Source organism: Monodon monoceros, unplaced genomic scaffold (genome assembly GCF_005190385.1).
Source record: "Monodon monoceros isolate NGI ecotype Baffin Bay Population unplaced genomic scaffold, NGI_Narwhal_1 Super_Scaffold_4, whole genome shotgun sequence".
NCBI lineage: Eukaryota > Metazoa > Chordata > Mammalia > Artiodactyla > Monodontidae > Monodon > Monodon monoceros.
Window position 1 is genome coordinate 44770534 of NW_021703781.1, and position 10446 is coordinate 44780979.

Genomic DNA, 10446 nt, shown 5'->3' on the forward strand with positions numbered 1-10446 from the left:
TCAACAAGGGAACCACAAGCGTTCCTTAAGTAATTAAATAGCTAATATTTTGTTTACCGTGCACAGCCATCGCAATTCATATGAATAATGCATGGGCTTGTTATGACTATTAGTATTGTATATTAAATGAACATTTGAAAGAGAAAATGAGTTTTAGTCTTTGGTAAAATAGTAGGTATGAGGTAAAATGTCCCTTTTGCCAGACTCGGCAGACATCGTTTAATGTGTTTAGCTGTCCTTGGAGAAGACTTAAGCCTTTGTTTCTATAAAAAAATCCAATAAGGTTAAAACAAAAATATCACTAAAATTAAACAGTTCTACCTCAGAAAACCTGAAGACACGTATTTAAAATTCATGGGAATTCTGTGATGTCAGGTACCTAGAGACTAAAATAAAATAGCACAGAGAGAGAGAGGAAGGTGAAGTAAGAAAAGAAGGGAAAGCAGAAAGAAAAGCATGGGAGAGCTCAAACTAACTCTTAGTACTGGAGAGCTGGTAGAGGGATAGGAAAATAATATTCTTTTGAGTCTGAAGTATGTGCCAGACACTGTGGTAGATATTTCACATGCTTTACCCACCCTTCAAGGTAGGTAGTTGTATCTCATTTTCTGCACAAAAACTGAAGGTCAGAGTACGTTCATTTCCCAAGTCTGACAACTAGTAAGTAGAACTGGGTATGAACAGGGCAGTCTGCTACCTGTTAAACAGAATCAAATTTACAAAGTGAACAAAACCCAAAGCTTAAACAACTAATGCGTAATGAAGTCATACAGATATTCTTTATTACTGACAGAAGAAAAGCAAACCTCAGTACCAGGTATAAGTCATGCAAAATGAATTGCAAAGAGAAATACTTAATTGTTTGAGCCATAAAAGAGAAAAAGAAAACTCTGTATCTTGCAAACTTCTTGACAGGTAAGATGGTAAGATGTTGGCACACATTTTCATATCAAGACTCAGAATGAGAGCTCTTTTATTTACTAGTTTATTATTAAATCAATTCAATAAACTTTTACTTTATTTTTGCTTGAACTAGAATACCCGGACTGTTCAAAGTAATTGGTTCTCAGTTAAGCAGGCCAACCAGCCATCCGACAAGTATGTGTTGCATGCTTTCCGTGTTCAGCTGGAATTACGGTAGTGTAGAAGTCAGAAAAGTTCATAGAGTTTATATTTTAGAGTGGGGAAACCGATTTTACATAGAAGGAAGAGCAAGTAGCATGGCTTGCTGTAGGTGCAAACTTGGCCATTTAGGAGCCTGTTAAGAAGAGAAAGGCTGGTGTAGAGTAAGTGACCAGGGAGAGTGGTGGAAGATAAACATTTGGAGAAGTAGGCAGGGAAACTTCTGGTTCCAGCTGAGGTGGGCCAAAACCACTCAAGTCTGTCTGTCTTGCTAACGACAACTAAAAACCTCTGGAGCAAATGTGAAAATCAAGTACCTAAGAACTCTGAAAAGTAAACAAAGGCAGGTATATTGTGAAGGAGTGTCAAAACTTGGAAAAGCAACCTGTATGAGGATGTTTCCCATTTTTTTCTCTTTTCTCTTACAGCTTTTGCCTTAAGGGTGGGCCCCACTTGTGGAGCTGCACGGCACTGGAGACATGACTAGGTAAAATTCAGAGAAATCCAGCTTTCTGGCCAGAGGAACCAGAAAAAGAGTCTCCTTTGAGCCAGAGAGCATGGGGTTGGGGAAAGTGGGAAAATCTTGAAGAGATGCTGAAAGAAATCCTGACAGTTGGAAAATCTTCTAATTCTGTGTATGACATTCCACACATCCTGGGCTCACTCCTGAGCTGGCATGCACAGGACGGACCCAAGGCACCATAGCAAAGTCTTTGAAAATGAAACTGAGATCGGAACCACCACTCTCAACAGGTGAGACAGAATATGCAATCTGAGCCTAATTGGGTTGATTGCCTGTTTAACTAAACAAACAAACAAAAACAAATAAAATGTTTTCCCCCAAGTTCCAACAAGATCCAGAGTTGGTATAACCCAATATGCAAAATTATATAACTAGGAAGAACCAAGAATATTTTTTCTAAAGAAAAAAATATCAAGAGATGCCAGCCTCCAGATTACCCAGATGTTGGAATTATCAGCTGTAAATGTAGCTATTATAATTATGCTTCATGAGGTAAATGCACTTGAACTGAATGGAAAGATAAAAGTTCTCAGCAGAGAAACAAATTATAAAAAGAATCACATGGAAATTTTACAACAAAAAGTACACCATCTGATATTAAAATAAAAACCACTAGATGGGCAGCAGAAAAATGGAAATGATAGGAGTCAGCAAACTTGAAGATAAATTAATGTCAGATTTTAATGATGACTTTAAAAGTCTTAAAGGTAGATGAGTGCTTGAAAAGCAAAATATATCTGATTGAATTAGCTACACGTGCCTTAATAAGATATTAATCCGAGTACATTCATGGGGCACCCTCAGATATATATGAAGAAGTTCCTGCTATTTGTCAATAACACTGAGTGAAGAATTAGTATTATCATAGGTCCAACCATAATTATGTCAATTTTATAGTGTTTTATATAGGCTTAATATGTAAAAACATGTTTCAAATGCTCTGTGACTTACAATGTCCAAAGTGGCATTGACAAAGAAAAGTTTTCTGATTGGGTCTATTACATTGTATACCTGCAGTAAAAGCAATTTTGAAACATGGGAGAGTCATCACCAGATAACTGCTAAGCTCATCCTCAGAATCAGTGCTTGGTAATCGCTTTGCTCATCTGCTCGTGTTAACTCATTGATTCATCCTTTGCAATTGGGCCTTTTCCCAAATATGGATGTTATTACAGAGATGTCCTAAGAAAATCGACCTATCATGTAGGCATAATACATGCTCTTTGATTTTGCAACAGAAAAATATTTGTTTAATGCTGCTACTGGAAATGCTAATGGAAATCTTAACAAATTTCTAGGTTGGTTTGGAGAAAAACTGAACTAGTATTGCAGTTCATTTGGAAAAAACTACTTCTGATGAAGGAAGAGAATTTCAAGGCTTTAGAATACCTCCCATTGTTATAGTAGCACCATATTACTCTCAGACATTAGTATAAATTTTTGTGATTGCAATGATTATTCTAGATAACAAGTTTTGCCATTTAGTTCTCATAAGGTAGGAAGTATGATTATATCCATCTGATACACGAGGAATTGAGGTACAGAAAGGTTCAAAAACTTGTTGAACATAGCAAAACTAGTAAGTAGTAGGGCCAGGAATTAAATCCAGGTCAATCTGATTACCAATCCTAGGCCATTAACTACCGTGTTATGCATGTTACTTCCTATAACAACTTAATGAAACCTTTAATTTCTTTAAGAGGGCATAGTCTTCAAATTGGAATGGGTAGAACAGTGGTGTAAGGAAACTTTTCAAGCTTTTTGATCTCAGAATTCTTTCACACTCTTAAAATTTATTGAGGATGTCAATGAGCTTTTGTTTGTGTGGGTTATACTTATTAATATTTACCATATTAGAAACTAGAACTGAGTACTAGCTTTGGCAGCATGTATATTAAAACTGGAACGATACAAAGAAGATTAGCATGGCCCCTGAAAATTTGTGAAGCATTCCAGGATCTGGAACTCACATAGTGTTGTAGGTCAATGTACTTCAATTTAAAAAAGAAAGATATTTTACAGCTAAAAAAATAAATAAAACTGAAGCATTATTACCTGACATATTTATTAATTTAAAAAATAACAATAATAAACTCATTACATGTTAACATATATAACATTTTTAATCAAGATGACTGTGTTTTCCAAAACAAAAATATAGTGATAAGCATGGATTTTTAAAAAACAGTTTTTCACATCTTTTTGTTACATGCCTTAATAGAAAAGAGTTGGATTTTCATACATGCTTCTGTATTGAATCCATTATAATATAGTTTTTGGTTGTAGTATGTGAAGAAAATACAGACTCACATAGATATGTAGTTAGGAAAGGGAGAAGTATGTTAACAGCCTTTTCAGATAATTGTAGATATTTTTATTTGGTACTACCAGCCCATCAAGTTGTAATTTCTTTAAGGTTAGTTGCAATGTGGAATTGGAAACCTTCAGTGAACTTTTTATATTCAGTTTAATGCAAACACATTGATTTATCCTGTTCTTTGAACGGATCTTTTGCCCATACATGATTTTGTAACATCATGCATGGGTTATTTGGAAAATATTGGTTCACTGAGTTGTGTAGATCTTCCAAATGTTGACACATTTCATTACACAATGTGAGAAAAAAATCATGTTTGCTATTATCACTCTGGGCTCATCAGAAAAGTCTTTAAATATTGGGGAGCTGTCAAGTTCATGGTGGCAGATGTAAGTTTTAAAAAATATTAATTTTTACTCAAAAGCTTGAATTTTATTACTGACAACAAATGCTGTTAGTTGTTTTCCTGAAAGGGTCTCAATATTCTACAGGGGCTGCAGGCCACACTTTGAGGATCACTGATGTAAGAGCTTTGATTGGCAGGAGGCAAGTAAGAGAACATTTACCTAAAAGGTCCCAAAAATTTAATTTTCAGAGTGATGAAGGAACTTGGAAATGAGGTCTCAGAATCACTGGCAGTACTCTTATGATAAATTAGGGGAAATCGGAGAGAGTTCAGACAAACAGAAATGAGAAAAGATTGCCTTAACTCTCCAGAGGGATATATTCTGGGCAATGAATGCCAGTGTGTTTAACACTGATTCCCAGAAAAATGACTATACCATATTCTGTAGCCGGTAATTGAAGAACATTAGAAAATAATTCAGTGATTACCAGATGTCATGAGGACAAGGTAGGTCATCTTAAATTTCATTTTTCCTTTATGATCATCTGACCCAATGCTTTACAAGGTATACATGTGAAAATGTTTGAATAACTACATAAAGACAGTTGAATAATAATTTGTATAGGTATTGCTTGTACAATGCACAAATCTCATTTGATTAAAAACCATTTACAGAGCACCTGCCATATGCAAAATACTCTGTTAGGTAAGGGGCTGGTCTGAGAGGCACATATGGAGGACAACTAAAAGAGTTTTCCTTGGGAACAGAAGCCCAATGGTATTTTCAAATGTTGGAAAATATTTGAAGTCTGCCTTGTGAGAGAAAGCAGTGTGGTGTTTTGGAAAGAGCATAGCCCGGGGAGTTAGAACATCTGAGTGCTCATCCTGGCTTTCCCACCACTCAGTGGATGACTTTGGGCAAGTTACTTCAATTCTAGATCTATATTCTGTATCTGTAATACTAAAGAGGCAAAGGCCTCCAAAAGGGATGAGTTGTACTCATGGAGTGTAACCAGAATTTATGAATGGAATATTCGAAGGCCAAGTTTGCCTCCCAATAAGTAACTTCCAGCTCTGTGCTGTTCAATACCATAGCCTAGCCACATGTGTCTGTTGAGAACTTGAAATGTGACTAGTCTGAATTGAGATTTGCTGGAAGTATAAATTACACACCAGATTTTGAAGATTTAGTGTGAGAAACAGAATGTAAAATATCCCCTCAATACAGTAAGTCCCCTACATACGAACCTTCAAGTTGTGAACTTTCAAAGATGCAAACGTGTGTTTGCATGTCCAATCACATACGTTAGTTCACTTGTCTGGCGTACATTGTCATGTGCGTGCATCCTCTACAAGCAGTTGTGCTTTTGTGTATTTTACTGTATAGTACTGCAGAGAGTACGGTAGTACGGTATCTTTATTTCAAGCCCAGGATGTCTGGAAGCAAGCAGAAAAGCAGCGGTGATGTAGCTGGTACTACTGTACTTTTCAAAATTAAAAATGTACTGTAAAATTAAAAATGTTTTCTTTATTTTTTGTGTTTGCTTTTTATGTATTATTTGTGTGAAAAGTATTATAAACCTATTACAGTACAGTACTATATAGCTGATTGTGTTAGTTGGGTACCTAGGCTAACTTTGTTGGACTTACGAACAAATTGGACTTAATGAACGTTCTCTCAGAACGGAACTTGTTTGTATTAGGGGACTTACTGTAATTTTTATATTGATTACATGTTAAAATAACTTTCAGATATGTTGGGCTAAATTAATATATTATTAATTTCACCTGTTTCTCTGTACTTTTTGAAATATATGGCTACTGGAGAACTTAAAATTACACATATGGCTTGCATTATATTTCTTTTGGACAGTGCCGTTCTAGCTAACAGAGTTTCTAACAAAAGAACAATAACTTGAAGAACTTAATCTTACTTTTAACTTTACCTTTTGAGGTACGTAAGGAGAGGCTGGGTCACATTCCACTCAAATGCAGAAGTAAACCAAGAGAGAGGAAGACGTGGGATCTGGAAAAGGGGAGGGAGAGCAGCAAAGAGAAGTCCTAAAAATAAGAGCTGTGTAGCACGCCTAGAGAAACAGCAGCACAGAAGCAGAAACATGGAGTCTTCAAGGAGAAAGATCTCCAGGGGAAAAAAATGGAAAAGGTGTGTTTGAGTGTATTCAAAAAGTTACTGACAGGTAAATGACAGAGGTGTTGGGGCATCGGGTGCAAAAAGTGTTAGAGATACATTTAAAATCAAACAAATGAAAAGATGGAGCAGGGACTTCCCTGGAGGTTCAGTGGTTGAGACTCTGCACTTCCAATGCAAGGAGTGAGGGTTCGATCCCTGGTCAGGGAACTAAGATCCCACATGCTGTGCGGTGCGGCCAAGAAAATATTTTTTTTTAATGGGTTAATTGGGGGCTTCCCTGGTGGCACAGTGGTTGAGAGTCCGCCTGCCGATGCAGGGGACATGGGTTCGTGCCCCGGTCCGGGAAGATCCCACATGCCGCGGAGCGGCTAGGCCCGTGAGCCATGGCCAGTGAACCTGCGTGTCCGGAGCCTGTGCTCCGCAACGGGAGAGGCCACAGCAGTGAGAGGCCCACGTACCGAAAAAAAAAAAAGCTGGGGGGGGGTTAATTATTGATTCTAGGAAAAATGAAGGGTTGAACAAAATAGGATGTGTGGTTACAAAGTTTCCTCAGAAGCATTACTATACATTATTAAAATGTAAACACTGTTTAATGATTTTACCAAAAATTCCTAAGCTGTTGGTTTGGGTGGGGTGATGGCGTGGGGAGAATGATGCTATGGAGGGAGCTAAGTCCCTGTCCACCATAATGGGAAGGCAATTGTTAATACCTAACACCTAACATTGATGAATCAAGAGATAGAAGCATAATGTTTAGTTAAATATAAGGAGGCAAACACCAAGGAAAACAAGAATAGTTGAGAATGGATTTGAGACATTTCCTCTGGAGGGTCAGGGCACAGAGAGAGGTAGAGATAGGAATCTGTCCCTTTTCATTTTAAACCTTTTAACATTATTTGAAGTTTAAAATTAGGTACATGTGTTATTTTAATACAAAATAATTAAAAATTCAGCATGAGATTTTGATGCTAATGTTTTCCAGGGTTCTGAACTTCTCCCTCTTCCTTTTCTCTACACCAACAGCTTGCTTGGGTGATTTCTTCTATTTCACGCTATTAACTGTCATTAGTAATGCATAACTCATATCTGACTTGCCTCAAAAGGCACTGCTTCCCCTGTGGCCCTCTCAAGTAGAAGCTGATTTTACCTTTACATTTCAGATAGATCAAAATTTGGTAGGGATGGGGTGGTAGGATAGGCATGGTCCTTGCTCGTCATCGTTACCTCTCTTGTCCTAAAAAACAAAAACAAAAAAACACATCCCCTCTGAAGTTTATGGCATTAGACTTTACAATTCAATACTCTTCCAAGTTGCAATTTCCTGGTCACCTGCTTTTCTTCACTGATGACTTTAGTACCTTGCTTCCTGTTTTCCTACCTACCCCTAAGGTTAGAGAGGGACATTTCTTAGTGTAAAAGGGGTCAACTCATCAAGAAGCCATAACTGCTTTAAATATGTGTACATCTAATAACAGAGCTTCAACTATATGAAACAAAAGCTAATACAACTGAAAGGAGAAATAGACAAATCTACAATTATAGTTGAAGACTGCATTTATAAATATGAAGTAAACCATAATTAAGCAAAATAATTTAATTTTAATTTATTTTGAATGATTATTCCATTCACAAGGTTTAAAAAGTATATACTGTGTAGAGTATATATAGTATAAAGTATACAGTGAAAAGTCTCACCACCTTGTTATACATTGCTTAGCCAGTTCTTTTTGGAGGCAAACACTGTAACCAATTTTTATGTATTGCCTAAAGATATTTTATGCATATATAAAAACACTTACATATCCTCTATTTTCATTTTTTTATACAAATGGTAGCACGCTGTACACATTTCATATACTCCATTTTGTTTTAATATTTAATAATATTTTGATTTCATTATTGGTACATAAAACTCTACCATAGGTAATTGAGGACTTGGCACTTTCTCCGTCGTTCTGTGGGGTTTTTTTGTATACAGTTATACATGCTGTGGCTTGAAATTTTTCAACAGGTCTCAAGCCCCCAGGGAAATTGCAAGAGAATTTTTTTATTGAGATATAATTCACATACCATAAAATTCACACTTTTAAAGTGTACACAACAGTAGTTTTGGTATATTCAGAAAGTTGTCCAAACATCACCACTTTTTATTTCCAAAACATTTTCATCACCTGTGTGAATCAGCAGTCACTCCCCATTTCCCTTCCCCACATCTCCTGGCAACCACTGTACTACTTTATGTCCCTATAGATTTGTCTAGTTTGGACATTTCATATAAATGAAATCATACAATATATGGCCTCTTATAGCTGGCTTCTTTCAAGTTTCATCCATGGTGTACTTCACTCCTTTCTGTGGTTGAATACTATTCCATTGTGTGGATATACCACCTTTTGTTTGCATTAGAAGTTTAAACATCCTTGTTAAGAACATATAATTGAATCAATACAGAACCAAGTGATGTGATGTAGTATATATTGAAACATAAGTCCTTTTTAGGTTGTGAATTTGAAAAGGTCTATTTTTAATACATTTTACAAGAATATTTAGATATGAGTTAAACACGCTTAGGAGAATCGAGAAACCTTGCCATTTGCGACAGATTTCTGGGAAAGATGGTAACTTACATATAAAATTTTGAAGCTTTTCTCAGAATTAGAAATGGCTAAAAGATATTAAAGAAACAAAACTAAAGTACCTCGAACTAATTTGTTTTGAAACCAGGGAATGGTGCCAACCACATTCCACAAAATTCAAAGAATTTATATCAGATATGGTGCAATGGGACCAGACTGAAGTGACAGAGAAGAAGGTCAATCCTGGAAACCCTACTGGCACCCCTTAATTTAAAATGATCAAGGTTATGAGTGAGGGTGGGAGGTGTGGCTATAATAAGAATATGATTCAAGAGCAAGTTGGGAATTGTTCTTTGATCCATCTTCTCAGTAACTTAGGGCTTCACATCTAGGCAGATAAGGACTTTCCAGATCAGGAGCGGTATAAATGCCTACATTCTCATCAAGAGGATGGAACACTGTTCCAAATGAGTGGGTGGACCAAGAGTGGCTACCAAGCCAAACAGTAAACTAGGCATGGAAAATTGCCTTCCTGTGACAAGAGAAAGAAACATGGAAGGCGAACAACAGAGACAAATTCTGCCACCCCAATCTGACCCTGGGGCAGTCTCTGGCCTCCGTTCTCTCCAGCCTTCTGTAGACTTCTTTTGGAATGGTAATGAGAACACACATGGTCAGCCTTCCAGATGGATCTAAGAGGAGGTGTCAGGGGTGCTCAAGATGAGCAACAAGCCTCAAGGAGAATCAGTGCACACTATTTGGGGCAAATATCCCATGTGGTATTTACCTCCATGTGTCTAAATAATATGTCAATACTCAATCTCTTTATTATTTAATTTTAAAGATTATATTGACTTCCTATTTGGTAGATGCCATTTATTACACATATTCCCCAATTCTTACCCCTTTTCAATCCTCCTGGTATATCACAGTTTCTAGTTAAATCAGTATTAAGTATTTGCATCACTGGACTAAATAAATATTGCTCTCTTTGTCCTGATTGTTTCTTATACAACTTTTGGTTTTTCCTATGGTTAGTAGTTGCCTGGTTTGTTTTCATTTGTCCATTTCCTTATGCCTTGTACCCTTGTGCTATTTTTTCTCCTTTCTTTTTTTTGTTTTTGTTTTTATTTTTGTTTTTGTTTTTGCAGTACGCGGGCCTCTCACTGTTGTGGCCTCTCCCGTTGCGAAGCACAGGCTCCGGATGCGCAGGCTCAGCAGCCATGGCTCACGGGCCCAGCCGCTCCACGGCATGTGGGAACTTCCCGGACCGGGGCACGAACCTGCGTCCCCTGCATCGGCAGGTGGACTCTCAACCACTGCGCCACCAGGGAAGCCCTCTCCTTTCTTTAATGTAATTTTCCACATGGTCAAATCTGGCTGTAACCTATTCATTCCATTTATTTTCCT

The 10446-nt window shown here is 37.1% G+C and overlaps 1 pseudogene; it reads left to right on the forward strand.

The window, feature by feature from the left end:
* Positions 1-3515: 3515 nt before the first annotated feature.
* Positions 3516-3607, forward strand: LOC114883506 (annotated as a pseudogene).
* Positions 3608-10446: the final 6839 nt, after the last annotated feature.